The sequence below is a fragment of the Coregonus lavaretus genome (assembly GCF_964263955.1).
Source record: "Coregonus lavaretus genome assembly, chromosome: 17".
NCBI classification, from domain to species: domain Eukaryota; kingdom Metazoa; phylum Chordata; class Actinopteri; order Salmoniformes; family Salmonidae; genus Coregonus; species Coregonus lavaretus.
Window position 1 is genome coordinate 5673404 of NC_140004.1, and position 22042 is coordinate 5695445.

The following is a 22042-nucleotide window of genomic DNA, read 5'->3' on the forward strand; positions in this document are numbered from 1 at the left end:
TAATTGTAGGGGTGCCCATGGGGCTGGGGATCAGAAATGTCCGGTGCCAGAGAGGCAGGTTGAGGTTTCCAGGGTTAAAGTAGTGCAGAAGTTGTCAAATGCTGAGGCAGTGAAGAAAGTAGAGGGAGATGGGTCAAGGGGGAGGGATCCTGAGAGGAGTGAGTAGTAGAGATGTACCAGTACAGAGGGATAAACCAACAAGTGATATATATTTCAGTAAGATTGGATTTTTGGCATTTATAGCAATGGTTATCAACTCTACTGCAGGGGTGGAACGTAAGTCGCAGAATATAGAGGTTGTGGTTGCAGCTGCAGAGAGGTATTTGGGTGTGCGAGACTTGACATCAGAAGAGTTACAGGGTGTGTTAAGTGGTGGTGTCCCATCCCTTCAGGCTGTTGGCCTGAAGTAGGAATACATTGATTTAAATAGTGGAGTATGGTAGTTATAATTACTATGTATTTTTTTGTGTAGTATTAGATGGTAGGGTTAAAAATTAAAATAAAATAAGGGAGTTATACTCCAGTCTAGTAGGTGGCGGTAATGCAACATTTATTGAATGCCAACTGCCGTTAAACTTAATCGAAGAAGAAGTAATGCGCTGCTGTTTGACTGACCCTGTCCACATGTGATAATTGTGTCGACAAACAAAAGTTGTCATATGCATTGAATTCAAACTATTTCTTATTGATTGAACAACCAATTACGAACGCAATGATGAAATCAACAGTTGAGGAGCAGGTAAGTTACCTTGTGTACTTTTTCTTCTTTGGCATTTGGGGCAATGGCAGCTAGAAGTAGCTGGCTAGCTAGCACATACTTTGCCTAATAAATGACTTTTATGTAAATACTTGATATATAGTCTGAAACATAGCAATGCAAAATCGTCAAGTTTTCCTTACAAGCCAGAATGTTCAATGCAATTACATTTGACCTTACTTTGCCTGTTGTCTGTGCGTTTGGTATTTCAACTCTATGACATTTGAGACAAAATATCGATAGGAAGGTATAGTTTACCCGACTTTTTAGAGCATAGGTACTGCCTTTGAAATGTATATCACATGCACCAAACCATGTAAACACCTGCAGATTGCGGTTACATGCATGTAGTTCCGTCTTGTGCACGTGCCTATGGTCACAAACAAACAAATATTGATTGCCACACACAGAGACCCGCATTTTGAAGTCGGGTTAATAACACTTTCCTGTGCATATTTTGTCTCAAATTTCGACCAACCTCACGGACCTTACTCGGCAGAGTAAGTTCAAATGAGTAAGTTCATCTCAGTCGATCTGGCAGTCACTATTCCTGCGGTACGTAACACCACACTATTCACTTTGAAACATGGCAGTCATAATTCGATCATACAACAATAATAACATGCGTCTATTCATGTTTTCCTTCCAGGATGTCCTGCACCCTAAAGATGCCCTAAACCAGAGGTACCCACGGAAGAGGGCACTTTACCTGGCAGGGCTGGCACAGCATCTTGCCTCGTCTCCTGCCTTTGGGACCATGCGGTATTCATGTCTCCATGGCAACCGTATCCGCCCCCTCCTGTCGCTTACCCCTCCAGGTACCAAGCAACATACTGTAGTACTACACTGTAGCATCTCTTACAGAAGGGTGGGATAGGAACGGTGCCATGTCATGTAGTCTATTTTACTGTTTTCCTTAACTCAAAGTCTAGGTTTGTTGGATTTTGCATGCTTGTTAGCAAGTACCTACTCAGTTAATTGGTTGTGTGTCAATGATGATTCAATGATATGACCCCTTTCTCCAGGGAAACACTCCTCCAGCTTCATCTTGAGGCTCCACCCCTGCCCCCCTCCTGGCTTCTTCAAGCCCAGCCGCTTCCACCCCCAGAGGAGCAACATCCGCACTGACTGGTACACTGGCTTGGAGAGCTCTCGACCAGGTGAGGGGCTCTACCCAAAGCCAAGCAACTTCGATATATATTGTTTCCTGATACAGTTCCATACTGATCTGGAACGTTAATGTAAACAGATAGTTATGGGATGAAAGCTCCTTGTTGGGGAGATGGTACACTGACCTGAATTATACAAGCGGTGCACTGGAGAGATACCTTACGTTAAAATCAGACTAAAGTATACATTCTCACCGATTCCTTTTCTGTTTGTTTGTGTAGATACGAGTGAGCCGCCCACTCCCCATTACAACAGCTCTATTCTGGGGGACATGCTCCCCAGGGCCCACCTGCAGTTCCTGACCGCTGTGAGCTCCCAGTGCACTGCCTTTGTAGAGGGAGTGGCCCTGCTCAAAGTGTGGCTCAGACAGAGGGAACTGGACCAGGTATGGGCCCCTGCGCCATCCGCTCCCTCTATCAACACTGTTTTACCAGGCTGAACCCAGCTCTTACACTACTTTCTCTCTCCTCCCGTACTCGTCCTCAGGGCGCAGGGTGTTTCAGTGGTTTCCTAGGCTCCATGTTGCTGGCCTACCTCCTCTCCTCCCACAGAGTCAGCAACACCATGACCGCCTACCAGCTGCTCCGCAACAGCCTGCACTTCCTGGGTAAGACGCATGAGGTCTCATAACCTACCTGACTGTCTGTTTGCTCCTACTGTTGGAGTAACACCGCATGTACCGTAAATACTGTGCCAGACTAACAGGAAGAAACAAAAACAAGAAGGGAAAAGAGGTTGATGTGTCAGTGTATAAGTGAGCCTGTGTGTGTGTGTGTGGGGGGGAGAGAGGGTGGGGTGGGAGAGAGGGGGTGGGGTGGGGCTTAACAGTAGGCCAGGGTGAAGTGGTGGGGCTTTAGGAGGGAGTGAAAGATGGTGATGGACTCTGAGTCACGGATGGCTAGAGGGAGGGAGTTCCAGAGCCTTGGAGAAACCCTGGAGAAGGCCCTGTTGCTGATGCTCTGAAGGTTAGACCTGGGAACAGCAAGGTGGCCTGCTGTGGTGGAACGGAGTGAGCTTGTGGGTTGGTAGGGGAGAAGGTCAGAGAGGTAAGAGGGGGCATGGTGGTGGAGAGCTTTGTAGGTCAGTAGGAGGATCTTGTAGTTGATGCGGTGGGAGACAGGGAGCCAGTGGAGTTCACCTAGGATGGGTTTGATGTGCTGCCAGATCTTAGTGTGGTCATATCATTATGTTGCTATACGTTTTCTTCCCTCATTTGTCATCCCTCTCTTCTCAATCTCAGCTTCCACCGACCTGACAGATAATGGCATTACCCTAGCTAAAGACCCAGATTCAACAGCGGTGAGCCAGGACTAGTCCAAATGACCTTTTAATTGGGGGGATGAGTGTTGTTCAATTTCTACATTATGTATCACAATCACATTTTCTTCCCCCTTTCCCTTGTTTTCTTCCTTTCTTTCCCTCCCTCAGCCCTCTCTCGCCGAGTTCCACAGTGCTTTCCAGCTTGTGTTTGTCGACCCCTCTGGACACCTCAACATGTGCACGGACATGACTGGCTGCCCCTACAAACAGGTGAGCGCCCTGAGCCAAGATGGCTTGAGATTGGCTGGTTGGCAGTAACGTTTCCTCTGATTGGTTAACTGTACCCTATTTGGCTCTCAGGTGCAGTACGAGGCGTCGCTGTCGCTGCAGTTTTGGGACGATCCCACTGTGGACGGATTCCACGCCCTACTCATGATCCCCCAAACCCATGATCAGGACCAGTGACCATGTCTTCCAGTAAGTACGTTGTTCAGACACACACACTTCCACACATTTATTGTTCTCTCCTCTTATTTATAAACTTCCTTTTATATTTTCTCATTTATTTATATATTTTTTTCTCTCCTGTGTCGGTCATCAGGCTGTGTGAGCTGGTGAAACTGCAGTCCTGCTGTAAGAAGCTCGACCTCCTCAGTGAACTCATGGACCACAGTGGAAACTATGTCCTCACTGCGCTCCCCTTTATCCTCTCCCTCCTGCAACGAGGACTAGGCCAAAGGGTCCGCCTCCTCACCCACTCCCTGACCCCTGACCCTGAGGTGAGCATTCTCCTGCCTTTGGTTTCGCCTCACATACTGTACATGTTAAATAATACTGAATAGGTTGTGTGCCTGTGTTCCAGTGTGTTAAATGTCCCAGTGTCAGGTTGTGCGTGTGTAATGTAGGGCTGTTGACTGGAACAGACCGATCTAGTATGTTTAGAGAGAACTGTTTACCTGATAGAATTCTGAGTGTGTATTCTGGCCGACGTGTGTAACAGTGTACGTTTTCTATGACAGTGGTCGGTGGAGAGTGAAGCTCTGGAGCACAAGGCCCAGCCACCCCTGTCCTTTTGGCCTGCTGCTCAACCCAGAACAGGCTGCCTCTGTACTGGAGAGAGGACCCCCCAGCTGACAGCCCCAAGGTCTGTGTGCGTGCTAGTGTTTCTTAAAATGTGTCACTGCTGTGTGTCATTCTCACCGCTGTATGTGTGCAGGCTGAGGAGTTCAAGCAGCTGTGGGGGGTCTCGCTCTGAGCTGCGTCGTTTCCAGGACGGGGCCATCAATGAGGCGTTGGTGTGGGAGGGAGAGACCACCTGTCAAAAGAGACTGGTCCCACGCCAGGTCATCGCACACCTGCTGCAGCTGTACGTACCTCAACTCCTAACCACTGATCTAGGATCAGATCACCCTACCCCCAATTCTAACCTTAACCATTAGGGGGATAAAACAATCTGACCCTGTGTCAGTGGTTAGGGGCAGCTACGGTCTCCTAGGCTAGAGGGAAGGGGGAGGCTGTGTGTTGTGGAAATGCTATTCATCAACATTTCTGCATCTGCACTTTTTGAATGGAATGCCTCTTTGGTAAATATGAAAAATGTATGCACTCACTAACTGTAAGTCGCTCTGGATAAGAGCGTCTGCTACCATCTCTGCCTTGTACGATGTACTGTTAGTTTAAATGTTGAAGTTTTATTAGCCGTATGGACGGGATACACATGGTATACACCATCCAACGAAATGCTTACTTGTAGGTTCCTTCTCAACAATGCAACAACAATGAAATAAATAATAAAAGATAAGAATACGAACATAAAGTAAATGGTACAATAGAACAAACATTTTAGCAGAAGTATAATACAGGATTTCACAATTTGTAGTCTAATATTTATGCATGTTTTGGGGAATGGGGGTTTGGGGGGGGCAAGTGTTTTAAATTGTGCAGTATTTAGCAATCAAAATAAGAGTCTGGTAGCAGCAGTTGTAATGTGTGTATAGGGCTGTGGCGGTCATGACATTTTGTCAGCCAGTGATTGTCATGCAAATAACTGCCGGACTCATGGTAATTTACCATTAATTAACATAAACAAGTTTAGCAATTCAGGCTTCCACGCATAGCCTACAAGCCACTGATGTGGACCTTTGGAACATCTACATTTAAAAAGTATAATAAATCAATTTAATATAGCCTACACTATCACAATAAATCCATTATTTTAGTCAGGTCTAAAGAAACATTATGATATGAAATGTAGCCTATTTCAGAACAGAATAGCATATTCTGAGTCGTCCTTATGTTAGGCCCTGATCTGGCTATGCCATATGGCTGTGAGCTACAGTAGTTTTATTTAGGGGACAAAATTTGCTTATGATTCCTGTAGCATTCTTTTATAGAAACGACAATACAATTGAACATAGCTGAATTAGATGAAACAATATTTTTCCCAAACGATTTCAGAGGGATTGCGGACATGGCATATTATATTATATTATGCAGCTATTCTGTGTTGAGCGGTTAATAAAGAAACAGGTCCTCTTACTGTGCATTCGGAAAGTATTTTCCCCCCACATTTTGTTACGTTACAGCCTTATTCTAAAAGGGATTAAAGTAATGTTTTCCCTCAATCTACACACAATACCCCATAATGACAAAGCAAAAACAGATTTTTGGAAATGTTTGCAAAAACAGAACTATCGCATTTACATAAGACCCTTTACTCAGCACTTTGTTGAAGCACCTTTGGAAGTGATTGCAGCTTATTGGGTATGACGCTACAAGCTTGGCACACCTGTATTTGGGGAGTTTCTACCTTCTCTGCAGATCCTCTCAAGCTCTGTCAGGTTGGATGAGGAGCATCGCTGCACAGCTGTTTTCAGGTCTCTCCAGAGAGGTTTGATCGGGTTCAAGTCCGGGCTCTGGCTGGGCCACTCAAGCACATTCAGAGACTTGTCCCGAAGCCACTCCTGCGTTGTCTTGGCAGTGTGCTTAGGGTCATTGTCCTGTTGGAAGGTGAACCTTCACCCCAGTCTGAGGTCCTGAGCGCTCTGGAGCAGGTTTTCATCAAGGATCTCTCTGTACTTTGCTCCGTTCATCTTTCCGTCGATCCTGACTAGTCTCCCAGTCCCTGCCGCTGAAAAACATCCCCACAGCATGATGCTGCCACCCCCATGCTTCACCGTAGGGATGGTGCCAGGTTTCCTCCAGAGGTGATGTTTGGCATTCAGGCTAAATAGTTCAATCTTGGTTTCATCAGATCAGACAATCTTGTTTCTCATGGTCTGAGAGTCCTTTAGGTGCCTTTTGGCAAACTCCAAGCGGGCTGCCATTTGCCTTTTTACTAAGGAGTGGCTTCCGTCTGGCCACTCTAACATAAAGGCCTGATTGGTGCAGTGCTGCATAAATGGTTGTCCTTCTGGAAGGTTCTCCCATCTCCACAGAGGAACTCTGGAGCTCTGTCAGAGTGATCATCGGGTTCTTGGTTACCTCCCTGACCAAGGCCCTTCTCTCCCGATTGCTTAGTTTGGCCGGCCACCAGCTCCAGGAAGAGTCTTGGTGGTTCCAAACTTCTTCCATTTAAGAATGATGGAGGCCACTGTGTTCTTGGGGACCTTCAATGCTGCAGAAATGTTTTGGTACCCTTCCCCAGATCTGTGCCTCGACACAATCCTGTCTCTGAGCACTACGGACAATTCCTTCGACCTCATGGCTTGGTTTTATCTCTGACATGCACTGTCAACTGTGGGACCTTATATAGACAGGTGTATGCCTTTCCAAATTATGTCCAATCAATTGAATTTACCACAGGTGGACTCCAATCAAGTTGGAGAAACATCTCAAGGATGATCAATGGAAACAGGATGCACCTGAGCTCAATTTCACGTCTCATAGCAAAGGGTCTGAATACTTATGTAAATAAGGTATTTCTGTTTTAGGTTTAATACATTTGCAAACATTTCTAAAAACCTGTTCTCGCTTTGTCATTGTGGGGTATTGTGTGTAGATTAATGAGGGGAAACATTCATTTAATCCCTTTTAGAATAAGGCTGTAACGTAACAAAATGTGGAAAAGGGAAGGGTTCTGAATACTGCACTGTATACGCTTAACGTAGAGTAATTTATGCAACTTTAGTTGTGATACAAACGTTAGACTATATGTTTTGATTTTTAATACATTCTAAGGCTGCATAATGTGACTAATGATTTGATAAAAGTCGCATGAAAGGCAAGCGCTCTGCTCTGTTTCTTGCGCAGGCTGCACACACTTCATTCACAATATGACAAGCACTTGATTATATTCTCACCCATTAGACTAGTCTCAATTTAATCTGGTCTTTACATATAGCTTACTAATATGTGTGAAATGTTTGTTTTATTTAGAATTGCGTCATGTCTGGAATAGCAAATGGAGGTTACGTGCAGTTACGTTTTTAATATGCCAGGTAGGCTACACGGCTTGTAAAGCGGATTAATGTGCTTAATTTTAATAACTGAGCAATAAATATAGCAGCACGACAAGGCTGGTATCCTCTTTAAATAGTGGCCAGTCAAAATTCTGTTTTCACACGTGATTACGCAATGACTGGGTTTATAAGAACACATGTTTCACTAGGCTCTGTAGGCTATTGGCTCTGCAACCTTGTTCCACGGGTCTTGGACCTATAGGCTACGTTTTGGAGTTATTTGGCCACTTTAGTTGTGATATAAACCTTATCAAAACATGTATGCCTATGGGCTAGGCTACATGATGCATGCGACTATGATTTGAAAAAGTTTCTTTCTGGGCATCATTCACAGGTGATCATATTCTCACCCATCAGACTATTCTCAATTTAATCTTGTCTTTACATACACTAAATAATATGTGTGAAATTTAGTTTTTTGATTTACAATGGCCATTATCATGCACCTGTTGGAACAGGGGCAGGGTAAAACAAGACATGTCATCCATATGCACTTGAATAGTGAATGGAGGACGCTTTTCCTGCTTTTCATTTTGATGCCTGCCAGGTAGGCTACTCAGATTGTAAAATGAAGCAATGTGCATAATATTAGGAACGTTCAGAAATATACACACACACAGTGAGGGGGAAAAAAGTATTTGATCCCCTGCTGATTTTTTACGTTTGATAACTGACAAAGAAATGATCAGTCTATCATTTTAATGGTCGGTTTATTTGAACAGTGAGAGACAGAAAGCAACAAAAAAATCCAGAAAAACGCATGTCAAAAATATTATAAATTGATTTGCATTTTAATGAGGGAAATAAGTATTTGACCCCCTCTCAATCAGAAAGATTTCTGGCTCCCAGGTGTATTTTTATTTTGGTAACGAGCTGAGATTAGGAGCACACTCTTAAAGGGAGTGCTCCTAATCTCAGTTTGTTACCTGTATAAAAGACACCTGTCCACAGAAGCAATCAATCAATCAAACTCTCCACCATGGCCAAGACCAAAGAGCTCTCCAAGGATGTCAGGGACAAGATTGTAGACCTACTCAAGGCTGGAATGGGCTACAAGACCATCGCCAAGCAGCTTGGTGAGAAGGTGACAACAGTTGGTGCGATTATTCGAAAATGGAAGAAACACAAAATAACTGTCAATCTCCCTCGGCCTGGGGCTCCATGCAAGATCTCGCCTTGTGGAGTTGCAATGATCATGAGAACGGTGAAGAATCAGCCCAGAACTACACGGGAGAATCTTGTCAATGATCTCAAGACAGCTGGGACCATAGTCACCAAGAAAACAATTGGTAACACACTATGCCGTGAAGGACTGAAATCCTGCAGTGCCCGCAAGGTCCCCCTGCTCAAGAAAGCACATATACATGCCTGTTTGAAGTTTGCCAATGAACATCTGAATGATTCAGAGGAGAACTGGGTGAAAGTGTTGTGGTCAGATGAGACCAAAATGGAGCTCTTTGGCATCAACTCAACTCACCGTGTTTGGAGGAGGAGGAATGCTGCCTATGACCCCAAGAACACCATCCCCACCGTCAAACATGGAGGTGGAAACATTATGCTTTGAGGGTGTTTTTCTGCTAAGGGGACAGGACAACTTCACCGCATCAAAGGGACGATGGACGGGGCCATGTACCGTCAAATCTTGGGTGAGAACCTTGCCTCAGCCAGGGCATTGAAAATGGGTCATGGATGGGTATTCCAGCATCACAATGACCCAAAACACACGGCCAAGGCAACAAAGGAGTGGCTCAAGAAGAAGCACATTAAGGTCCTGGAGTGGCCTAGCCAGTCTCCAGACCTTAATCCCATAGAAAATCTGTGGAGGGAGCTGAAGGTTCGAGTTGCCAAACGTCAGGCTCGAAACCTTAATGACTTGGAGAAGATCTGCAAAGAGGAGTGGGACAAAATCCCTCCTGAGATGTGTGCAAACCTGGTGGCCAACTACAAGAAACGTCTGACCTCTGTGATTGCCAACAAAGGTTTTGCCACCAAGTACTAAGTCATGTTTTGCAGAGGGGTCAAATACTTACTTCCCTCATTAAAATGCAAATCAATTTATAACATTTTTGACATGCGTTTTTCTGGATTTTTTTGTTATTCTGTCTCACTGTTCAAATAAACCTACCATTTAAAATTATAGACTGATCATTTCTTTGTAAGTGGGCAAATGTACAAAATCAGCAGGGGATCAAATACTTTTTTCCCTCACTGTATATAGTAGGCCTAGCCTATAGAAAGCTGATGGGATCCTCCTCTTTTTAATAGAGGCCATCAAAACTCTGTTTTCTCACGCAATTGCATAGCCTATAGAAACACTTATTTCATTTCATGAGGAGCTTGCTCTTGCTGCACAACAGGTTATCGTATTCCACTCAAACTCTGAATGCCAGGGCTCTCATGAAGTGTTTGATTTGATTTCAATTGCAAATGCATTGATGTCAGAGTGATTAGAGGGACAATAGAGCGCTGAGTACCGGCCATTAGCAACTGGCAGCAAGTTTGGTAGGCTACTAATGACCATCAGCGGCATCAGAGCACAGTTTTGGAGAAGCGTAGTTACGGTCAAGTGGAATTGGACTGTGGTCATGATTTGTGACTGCCGGTGTGGCAGTAATATGGTCACCGGAACTGCCCTATATGTGTAGCATGAATGTGTGTGTAGTTGTATGGGAAGTCCTGTTAGAACCAGGTCTAACAGGCTCCTTTCTCCTCTCCTCAGCCAAGCAGATATACCAGAAACCTGTGTGAGATACATTGGAGGGATGCTGGATGAAGTCATCAAAGTAGGACGTGAGGTAGGTCCGTTTTCTGTAGTAGTGTGTCTTACCAGCAGAGGATGCTGGTGTGTGGTTTGACGACTCCCTCCATCCAAACTATATCTGAAACCAAAAGCTGTGTGTGTTTGTGTTCCCCAGGTGTGCAGCACAGGCGAGGAGGAGAGTCTGAAGGTGGTGCAGTCCTATGTTTTTTTTTTTTTACCTGAGCAGGAAGCTGGAGGGGCTGCCTCTGTCCATCACCTCAGTGCAGGGGTCCCACCTGGCCCTCCGCTACACCCAGGTAACCCCCCATTTTAGACACTCTCCGGAGTTAAGTTTCCCCTAGGTACAGATCTAGGTTCACTTCCCTTCGCCCAATTCTAACCTTAATAGTGGGGGAAATACAAAACGGACCCAGGATCAGCTTCAGACACAATCTACAGGCCTCATCTCCTCTTCAGCTCCATGCAGGAGATGGTCCATCATTTGAATGTTTGTTTTTTGTGCGTTCTTCCTCCATCACACAGGTGTTTCCCCCCAGTGCCCCTGAAGCTGGATTACTCGTTCTTTGACAGAGAAAAGTTGTCCCGGTCGCTGGTGCCCCAGGAGGGCAAACCATGCCCTGTGTACATCACGCCTGTCAAAGGTACCTCACACCATGGCTTGTCTGCCCCACCAGTGTGTGTGTGTTCTTTTGTACTATACAGACCAAATAGAAATGTGTTGTTGTGGATCCAGTTAAGGTATTTTTTAGTTGTGTGTTTTCTACTATAAGCCCCCCTCTTTGTCACCTCCTATTGTAGTGATCTGCCACATGGAGGGCAGTGGGAAGTGGCCTCATGACCAGGTGGCCATCCGCCACATTAAAGCAGCCTTCCACATCAGCCTGGGAGAACTGTTGACCAAACACCACCGCTACACCTGCCAGCCCAGCCCCACACACCTGGACGTGTGGAAGGTAGGGGCCCTGCTTTCTGTCTGAGGGGGTGGGAGCAGGGCTCGACATTAACACTTGTCCGGGACAAGTAAAAAAAAAAATTCTGACAAGAAGAACATAGATTCAAGTTGTCGGCGAATGGACAAGTTAAAATTAATCACAATATTCAACAATTACTCTGCTCAGAACTGGATCAGAGAGGCCAACATTGGAATAATATTCAAATCCATTTTCCATGTACATAAATAAAAAAGCGAAGGTCAAAGTGTAGGTGATATGCATAGACCTGTTGGCTATAGCCTCATGTACAAACCGATGCTGACATGAGGGAGGTGCCAGAAAATGTAGCCAAATGTTAATGAGACTTTTAAATCCATAAATATAGACTAACCGGAGTGTCTTGTGACCATTTGCGCATCGCACATCACCCACCTTGAATCTGAGCAGAGGCGTAAGCATTTTGAAACTATTTAACCATAAACGTAGTTGTTTAAAACCAATTTTATGTAATTGTATGAAGCATGTCTCACAGTACCTTGTTTCAAAGTAGCCTAGCCAAAATTCGACCATAAATGTTAAGATAATTATTCACATACCATTGAAAGCAAAAAATGTTTCTCATGTTCTATTTATTTTTTCAAATCAATGTTATTTTATTGTCCAACAGCCAAAGGCACAGTCATAGTCAAATTAGGAGTAACCAATGCTAGGTGACGCATCTTTAGAACTCTCCTATTTCTTCATTTCTAAAACGGCTCACGTGTGCTGTGCGCTTTTGAGAACTGTGTTTTCACGCTAATTGCATTTTAGAACATGTGCGCGTAGCTTACAGCCATGTGCACATTTCTGAGCTCATAATATTAAGAGAGAGAACTTTATCAACATTTTAAGTGAAATTGTTTGAGCTGCCTCATTGCTATACTTTTTTGGGGGATGTGCAGCAGTTGTATGAATTTTGGATCTGTCGTCCCAGAATTGTCCCAGTCTGTTTTGAACCGTCCTAAACATATAATTTAATCGTTACAGGGACTACCTTCCCTGGAGGGAATTATTTTAGACTTAAATAGTATTTGGTTGTAATTGTAATGTTGCAATATTTTATAGGCTACCAAGGGTGGCCAACCATCCTCCAGGAGAGTCTTTAAAGGGGCCTTGTTGTATTTTGAGAAATTTTTGTCTTTCTCTATGGCAAAAAAGATAGTAACGCATTTTATTTAGTAAAGTGGTTCCTTGCATCATACAATGATGTAATAATGGTGTTACAGACCATTTTTTCGGGGGAGGAAAGTGACTTGAGCTTAAAAAAAATTGTCCTACTTGTCCGAAAGAAAAGTGGCTAAAAAAGTTAACGTCAACCACTAAGGTGTGGGTGTATGGTTAGAGGTGATGGTCATTGTTATGTTCATTCATGACTAGTATAGGGAAGCACTCTTATCAGGCACCTTGACTAACTGTGTGTGTGTGTCAAGGATGGCTTGGCGTTCAGGATCCAGGTAGCACACCACCGGGAGCCTCAGGTCCTGAGGGAGAGTGTAAGTCCAGAAGGACTGCTCATTGTCAGGGACAATGAGGAGACTCAAGCCCTGGAGATGGCAAACATGCACCGGCCCCTACTCACCTGCACCCTGCACGGGTCAGACACTAGCTTTACACTGGAGCGCTCCTTCTATCAGCTAACATGAACTTTACATGTCCTCTCTCCACATCTCTCCCTTTCAGCTAACACTATAATTGTACAATCTCTCTATTGCTCTCTCTCAAATGGACACACACACACACATACACACACATCTTAATATTTATGTGGTTGTGTGTTCTAGGCTCCAGCAACTCCACCCGTGCTTCGGGGCGGTGTGTCGCCTGGCCAAGCGCTGGCTAGGCGCTCAGCTCTTCAACGATGACATCACAGAGGACACTGCTGACCTGCTGGTGGCGTCCCTCTTCCTGCAGCCGGCCCCCTTCACTCCTCCAGGGTAACTAGCCACCTGCATATCAGTCCATCTCTGACCCTTTCCCTCTCTCTCTCGTCTCCTTCATGTACCACATGACTGATACAACCCCCCTCTCTCTCTCCCTCCTTTCTCTCTGTCCGTCTCCCCCTTCTTTCTCTCGTTCTGTCTCTTGCTCCCTCTCGTCTCGCTCGCTCTCTTGCTTTCTGTCTCCATGTCTCTCTCTCCTCTATCTTTCTCTTCTCTCTCTCCTCTCTCTCTCCATGTCTCTCTCTCTCTTGTTTCTCTCAGGTCTCCTCAGGTGGGTTTCCTTCGCTTCCTTCGACTGGAGAAACAACCCCCTGGTGGTCAACCTCAACAGCCAGCTCACCGGTGAGCACACACAATGTGGCTGTATATTGTATCTTACACAAATATGTTAATTTTATCATATTCGTGCAGCACAAAAAAATACCCCATGGAGTGTTCTCTCTCGCTGATGTGCTTCATATGTAGACTTCCTTTTCCCACTCTCTCTCTCCTACCCTCTGTCCTCATCTGTAGCTGCTGACTTCACAGAGATCAAGAATGAGTTCATCGTCTCCAGAGAGTCTCTGCCTGTCATGTTCATCGCCAACGCCCAAAGACAAGAAGCTGTCAATCTGTACCAATCAGGCTCCGTCTGTACAGGTTAGAACACACAGTACAGTCACCAGTACAGTCATCCAATAGCATTTTATTTGCATAACCCATTGTACACAACATAGTAACAGAAGACTCACAGACAGACTTGAAAGAGAAGAAATGGAATACAAGCTTTTCAAATGATTGAACTGTAGTGGACTAACTTTCACATGCTAAAGTTTTTTGCATTTCTGACACAAATCCCATACGTTCCAAGATCCCATACGTTCCAAGACGTTCCAAGATGGCGTAGCAGTGCGGTCGCGGTTTTATTCATTGTCCTTGTGTAAATATCCCGTTTCTTGTTTTTTTGTCTATTTTGTATATATTTCTCAATTTTTACTTTTCATTCTTTAACTAAATATACTTTCCTGCAACCCGTCTCACCCAACGTGGAAAGGATTCTATTATTTCTTTATAACTTTCATCAAGAACCTTAAGCTGAAACTAGTGTAGCTGCAACTGAATGGCTACTTGCTATTAGTCACCGTTAGCGTCTTCACCATTGTCCGTGGCCTACACTATCCACCAGCCAGCTCTAGCTCTAGCCTGGACAATTCGTCGGCCAGTCTGCACAGCGTGCTATCGACCCAGAGCTTATTGGACTTTCTGCCGGAATCACTGGACCCTAGCGCCGGATCATCGCAACCAGCTAGCTAGCTGCAACCTGTTGTTGGCTAATTACCATTGCCCTATAGCAAGCACCAGTTAGCCTTGAGCTAGCCTCAGGCCCATCTCCCGGCTATCTACCTCTCTGTCAACCGGACGGGACCTCCTAGTGTTGACACTGAGCCCCGCCGATCCAACACGACTGGTTTGCCGACGAAATCGTCTGATGTGGTTTCAACAGGCTTCCCGTTGCGACGACCATGAAGATCCATCTGCCAGCCCCGGCCCGCTAGCACACGCAAACTACAACTGTGCTCCCTGCTAGCTGTGCTGAAGCACCAATTTGAACTGCTCTCGGACTCACATATTGCTGTTCACTGGACCTTATGATCACTCAGCTGCACAGCTGATGCCTGCTGGACTGTTCCTTTACACGGTACCCTGTCCTGTTTATTCTGTTTAGCCTCAGCCCAAACGTTATCGCTATTACCAGTTGTTGTCTTAGCTCTCTCTAATAACACCTGTGATTGCTTTATGCCTCTCTCCCATGTCAATTATGCATTGCCTATTGCTGTTTGGGTTAGTTCTTATTATACAATTTCACTGTAGAACCCCTAGTCCCTCTCAAACTGCCTCAAATAGTTCCTTTGTTCCACCCCCCATACACGCCGAGACCGGCTCAATTGGTGCCTCCAGTGATGCTATCTCTTTCATTGTTACCCAACGCTTAGGGTTACCTGAACTGTACTCATATCCTTCCATATCCTTTTCTGTACATAATGCCCTGAATCTTTTCTACAACGCCCGGAGAACTGCCCCCTTTATTCTATGTACCCAACGCACTAGAAGACCAGTTCTTAAAGCCTTTAGTCGTATCCTTATTCTAGTCCTCCTCTGTTCCTCTGGTGATGTAGAGGCTAACCCAGGCCCTGCAGCCCCCAGTATCACTCCTACTCCCCAGGAGCTATCATTTGTTGACTTCTGTAACCGTAAAAGTCTTGGTTTTCTGCACATAAATATCAGAAGCCTCCTTCCTAAGTTTGAGTTATTCACTGCGTTAGCACACTCCGCCAACCCTGATGTTCTAGCAGTGTCTGAATCCTGGCTTAGGAAGGCCACCAAACATTCTGAAATTTCCATCCCGAACTATAACATTTTCCGTCTAGATAGAACTGCCAAAGGGGGTGGAGTTGCAATCTACTGTAGAGATAGCCTGCAGAGCTCTATCATACTATCCAGGTCTGTGCCCAAACAGTTTGAGCTTCTACTTCTAAAAATCCACCTTTCCAGAAATATTTCTCTCACTGTTGCCGCTTGCTACAGACCCCCCTCAGCCCCCAGCTGTGCCCTGGACACCATATGTGAATTGATTGCCCCCCATCTATCCTCAGAGTTCGTACTGCTTGGTGACCTAAATTGGGATATGCTTAACACCCCGGCCATCCTACAATCTAAACTAGATGCCCTCAATCTCACACAAATTATCAACGAACTTACCAGGTACAACCCTAAATCCGTAAACATGGGTACCCTCATAGATATCATCCTGACTAACTTACCCTCTAAATACACCTCCGCTGTCTTCAACCAGGATCTCAGCGATCACTGCCTTATTGCCTGCGTCCGTAACGGGTCCGCGGTCAAACGACCACCCCTCATCACTGTCAAACGCTCCCAAAAACACTTCAGCGAGCAGGCCTTCCTAATTGACCTGGCCCAGGTATCCTGGATGGATATATATCTCATTCCGTCAGTAGAGGATGCCTGGTTGTTCTTTAAAAGTAATTTGCTCTCAATCTTAAATAAACATGCCCCATTCAAAAAATACAGAACTAAGAACAGATATAGCCCCTGGTTCTCCTCAGACTTGACTGCCCTTGACCAGCACAAAAATATCCTGTGGCGTACTGCATTAGCATCAAATAGCCCCCGCGATATGCAACTTTTCAGGGAAGTTAGGAACCAATATACACAAGCAGTTAGGAAAGCAAAGGCTAACTTTTTCAAACAGAAATTTGCATCCTGTAGCACTAACTCCAAAAAGTTTTGGGACACTGTAAAGTCCATGGAAAATAAGAGCACTTCCTCCCAGCTGCCCACTGCACTGAGGCTAGGAAACACTATCACCACCGATAAATCTACAATAATCGAATTTCAACAAGCATTTTGCTACGGCTGGCCATGCTTTCCACCTGGCTACCACTACCCCGGCCACCAGCTCTGCACCCTCCGCTGCAACTTGCCCATGCCCCCCCCGCTTCTCCTTCACACAAATCCAGACAGCTGATGTTCTGAAAGAGCTGCAAAATCTGGACCCCTACAAATCATCTGGGCTAGACAATCTGGACCCTTTCTTTCTAAAACTAGCCGCCAAAATTGTCGCAACCTCTATTACTAGCCTGTTCAACCTCTCTTTCGTAACGTCTGAGATCCCCAGAGATTGGAAAGCTGCCGCGGTCATCCCCCTCTTCAAAGGGGGTGACACTCTAGATCCAAACTGTTACAGACCCATATCCATCCTGCCTTGCCTTTCAAAAGTTTTTGAAAGCCAAGTTAACAAACAGATCACCGACCATTTCGAATCCCACCGTACCTTCTCCGCTATGCAATCCGGTTTCTGAGCTGGTCATGGGTGCACTTCAGCCACACTCAAGGTCATAAACGATATTATAACCGCGATCGATAATAGACAGTACTGTGCAGCCATTTTCATTGACCTGGCCAAGGCTTTCGACTCTGTCAACCACCGCATTCTTATTGGCAGACTAAATAGCCTTGGTTTCTCAAATGACTGCCTCGCCTGGTTCACCAACTACTTCTCAGATAGAGTTCAATGTGTCAAATCGGAGGGCCTGTTGTCTGGACCGATGGCAGTCTCTATGGGGGTGCCACAGGGTTCAATTCTTGGGCCGACTCTTTTCTCTGTGTATATCAATGACGTCGCTCTTGCTGCTGGTGACTCTCAGATCCACCTCTACGCAGACGACACCATTTTGTATACATCTGGCCCTTCATTGGACACTGTGTTAACAAACCTCCAAACGAGCTTCAATGCCATACAACACTCCTTCAGTAGCCTCCAACTGCTCTTAAACACTAGTAAAACTAAATGCATGCTCTTCAACCGAACGCTGCTTGCACCCGCCCACCCGACTAGAATCACTACTCTCGACGGGTCTGACCTAGAGTATGTGGACAACTACAAATATCTAGGTGTCTGGTTAGACTGTAAACTCTCCTTCCAGACTCACATAAAGAATCTCCAATCCAAAGTTAAATCTAGAATCGGTTTCCTATTTCGCAACAAAGCCTCCTTCACTCATGCTGCCAAACATGCCCTCGTAAAACTGACTATCCTACCGATCCTTGACTTCGGCGATGTCATTTACAAAATAGCCTCCAACACTCTACTCAGCAAATTGGATGTAGTCTATCACAGTGCCATCCGTTTTGTCTCCAAAGCCCCATATACTACCCACCACTGTGACCTGTACGCTCTTGTTGGCTGGTCCTCACTACATATTCGTCGCCAAACCCACTGGCTCCAGGCCATCTATAAATCACTGCTAGGCAAATCCCCGCCTTATCTTAGCTCATTGGTCACCATAGCAACACCCACCCGTAGTATGCGCTCCAGCAGGTATATCTCACTGGTCATCCCCAAAGCCAACACCTCCTTTGGCCGCCATTCCTTCCAGTTCTCTGCTGCCAATGACTGGAACAAATTGCAAAAATCTCTGAAGCTGGAGACACTTATCTCCCTCACTAACTTTAAGCATCAGTTGTCAGAGCACCTTACCGATCACTGCACCTGTACACAGCCCATCTGAAATTAGCCCGCCCAACTACCTCATCCCTATATTGTTATTTATTTTGCTCATTTGTACCCCAGTATCTCTATTTGCACATCATCTCTTGCACATCTATCATTCCAGTGTTAATACTAATTGTAATTATTTTGCACTATAGCCTATTTATTGCCTTACCTCCATAACTTGCTACATTTGCACACACTGTATATATATTTATTTCTGTTGTATTTTTTACTTTGTTTTGTTTTACCCCATATGTAACTCTGTGTTGTTGTTTTTATCGCACTGCTTTGCTTTATCTTGGCCAGGTCGCAGTTGTAAATGAGAACTTGTTCTCAACTGGTTTACCTGGTTAAATAAAGGTTAAATAAAAAAATTAAAAAAAGTAATGGGAACGATATGATCATTTTCCGCGCATCATGTCCAAATCAAATCATCCGAAAGTATCTAAAATCGATTGTGAAGGTCAACAAAGTAACTAGTAGATGATTTGAACATGAAAAATGCTAATATCATTCCTATGACTTTAATGGGATTTGTGCCACAAATGCTAAAATGTTAGCATGTGGAAACAGTGCCAGGGAAACTAAACCAAAGCATGGATTGCTGTCATACCTTGTCCATAGACAGCTTACAGGGTAAGGAAACCAATGTAATTTTGTAATTTGGGTGAACTACAATTGTCAGTGTAATGCATCTCAATAGTTAAAATAGTGCTTTTACACAATGTTGAAACCTAATATTCCACAATTGACATTGTCATTTCAATGACAGGTATTTGTATCAACATTTTAGCTTTTTATAATAAACCAATTTATTTACAGGGTTACATATTAGTTTCTAGGGCACAACATGTGCTTCAGAAATAGCTCAAATACATATAGGGCAAATACAGGCTATATCAATCGATTTTACAAATATTTTCTGGTGCTCCTAAATTTTGTTGTGCGCCTAACTTTTAGAAGTTGGGAGCACCAGTTTTACCAATGAAAAATGTTAATTTAGAGCCCTAACTATAGTAAATATAATAGTAGATGTGCCATCATAAACAGCGGAGCAGAAATGAATTGCACATTGTTGGTAGTCGGCATTCACACAGTTTCCCTATCCTCGGACCCTTCCTCAAGGCACACTGCTCTCCTGCGTCACACTGTTGGAGGATCCACTCATATCATTATCACTATTACTACTTAGTAAAAAAAATTCGGAATGGTAAAAGTAGAGATTATGTATCTTACTCACCATAGGCAACTGACTGTTTCTTTTCATGATATGGACCCCTGTTGATTTATAACCTTTCAAGCACCTCTTGGAAATCACTCATCTGTAACGTCATGCACATTCAGTTTGTGATGTTATTACACTAATACAATAATATTACATTCATTCAAAATGGCAATAAGAAAAATTTAACCTGACTGCTTTTTTTTCTCCATTTATGCTGTTATAGACAAACACAATGGATATGGCTTATATGAAAATAACAAGTGAATTTAATGCTCACCAGTTGCTTTTTGTCCCTGTTTACTTCCGGAAGGAAATCAGTTTCTTTTTTCCATGTCTGCTGTTTGATAGTGCGTTGAGAAATACGGCAGCACACCGCAACATGGGGAGATAAAACCGGCAGCTTCCCATTTTTCTCATTTAGCTTTCCCGTTCCACTTCAACCACTGGATTACAATGCTCAAACTAGCTGTTCTCTAGACCTGGCATGTTTGTATGTGTGTGTCTGTCAAAGAGCTTTGAATTCAATAGGCCTACTGCGTAACGTGAAGAAGAAGCGTCATAAACTAACATTTCATGTGCCTGAGAAAAACGTGTGCGTTTGCGGCATCTGTCACGTCACTTTCACATTGATGGCAAAGGTGCAGTTCATTTTGAATCACTGCAGTGAATGGGACAAAAACAAAGATGGAAATGCACGAAGGCTGCACAGTAGCACTTGCCTAATCAACTTATTAATTGAGAGGCAGATTGAGCTGAGCACATAGGCGCACACATCAATGGAACAGCTATTAATTGTGCTCAGTGCACATTTTTACAGCCCAATATTCTCACCAAGATGCCGGTCCTTGAAAATGTACCAGATCTTTATCATGAAGTCGTCATCTGACCTGGGGTTAAGACAACAGAGAGAGTAGTCATAGTGACTCAATGGAACTCAGAATCCTTTGGATGCCTATGATGTCCTGACCCACCTGATCCCCAAGCAGGTGCCCTTACTGAGCCAGGCAGTGGACCCGCCTCATGCTACCTTCAGCAGGGGCATCCTGGCTGGCAGCGTGGTCAACACTGGAGGGGTACTACCCGTCATGGACTTCTGCCCCGTCACCCACTACCTGGCAGAACTCAGAGTGAGTACGTGTGTGTGCGCCCGTGTGTGCCTGCATGTGTGTTGGCGATAGATCCTTTTTGCCTATATAAATGAGGCTCAGGCTAGCGGGTTTTCTATAGAAGCAAAAAGGCAATGTCTGGGTTTCTCCTGACATGCACTTTTTCCTTTTCATTGGCTCCATTTTTTAACCGGTGTCCCCTCCTGTCTTTCCCAGGATGCATTTGGAGTCCTGGCTCTGTTCTTCTGTGACCCCTACGGCGGCACTGTGATCGCTGTGCTATGGAAACCCAAAGCCTTCAGCCCACTGCCTTTCAAGGTAAAGACAGAAAAATCACAGAATATGTCTCTCTCCTTTTCTGCTCATGCATTTATTTGTGTATCCCCCTTGGTCATGTGTCCCTCCCTCTTCCAGACCTCCCAGATGGTGGCTCGTCGTGGGGAGGAGGCTCACACTGTCCCCAATGTGGAGGCCATACTGGAGGACTTCAGGGTCATGGGCCAGGGTCTGGTCAAGTCAGTGGAGCCATTGACTGAGAAATGGGTGGTGTAGACTGAGCACGTGCGCAAGCACACACACACACACACACACAGACACACAGAAACATGTACGATAATTGTATTTTAATTTAAACAATCACATTTTGAAATGGATTACCCCATAGCCAGCAAAACATGTCAAATCGTTGACACCTTTTTGTAAAAATGAAATCAATATGTTGTAACACACTTATTGTATATCCAATTGTGTGCAAACGCAAGTCATGCACATTTACTGGATAAAATAAACGTACGAAACTAACCATGTGGAGTCTTTGTTTTCGCTGGTGCTTTAACCCTGTCTTATAACTGTGTGTCTGTTACTGTTTTGTACGTACAGTGAGGTCCAAATGTATTGGGACAGTGACACATTTTTTGCTCTACTCCAGCACTTTGGATTTGAAATGATGCAATGATTATGACGTTAAAGTGCAGACTGTCATCCATATTGGGTGAACCGTTTAGAAATTACACCACTTTTTGTACATTGTAGGGGACCAAAATTATTGGGAAAAATTCACTTATGTGTATTAAAGTAGTCAAAATTTTAGTATTTGGTCCCATATTCCTAGCACGCAATGATTATTAAGCTTGTGACTGTACAAATTTGTTGAATGCATTTGCTGTTTGTTTTGGTTATCCAGATTATTTTGTGCCCAATAGAATGAATGGTAAATCATGTATTGTCACTTTTTATGTTTCTAGATACTTCTACATTCATATGGATGCTACCATGATTCCGGATAAGAATAAGCCCCGGTAAAATGGATAACTATTGAAAGATGGCTGATATGCGG

General features: G+C 44.5%; 1 pseudogene across 1 annotated transcript; it reads left to right on the plus strand.

Moving 5' to 3' along the window:
• Positions 1–632: 632 nt before the first annotated feature.
• Positions 633–21504, plus strand: LOC311145013 (nucleolar protein 6-like; annotated as a pseudogene). Its single transcript, XR_014615566.1, has 22 exons — positions 633–739; positions 1407–1575; positions 1783–1917; positions 2149–2312; positions 2414–2534; positions 3168–3226; positions 3356–3457; positions 3548–3664; positions 3789–3966; positions 4207–4331; positions 4404–4553; positions 10367–10442; positions 10563–10704; positions 10931–11049; positions 11207–11361; positions 12810–12973; positions 13161–13313; positions 13581–13661; positions 13833–13958; positions 20539–20727; positions 20923–21024; positions 21121–21504. The product of XR_014615566.1 is annotated as a nucleolar protein 6-like (transcript).
• The last annotated feature ends 538 nt before the right edge of the window (positions 21505–22042 follow it).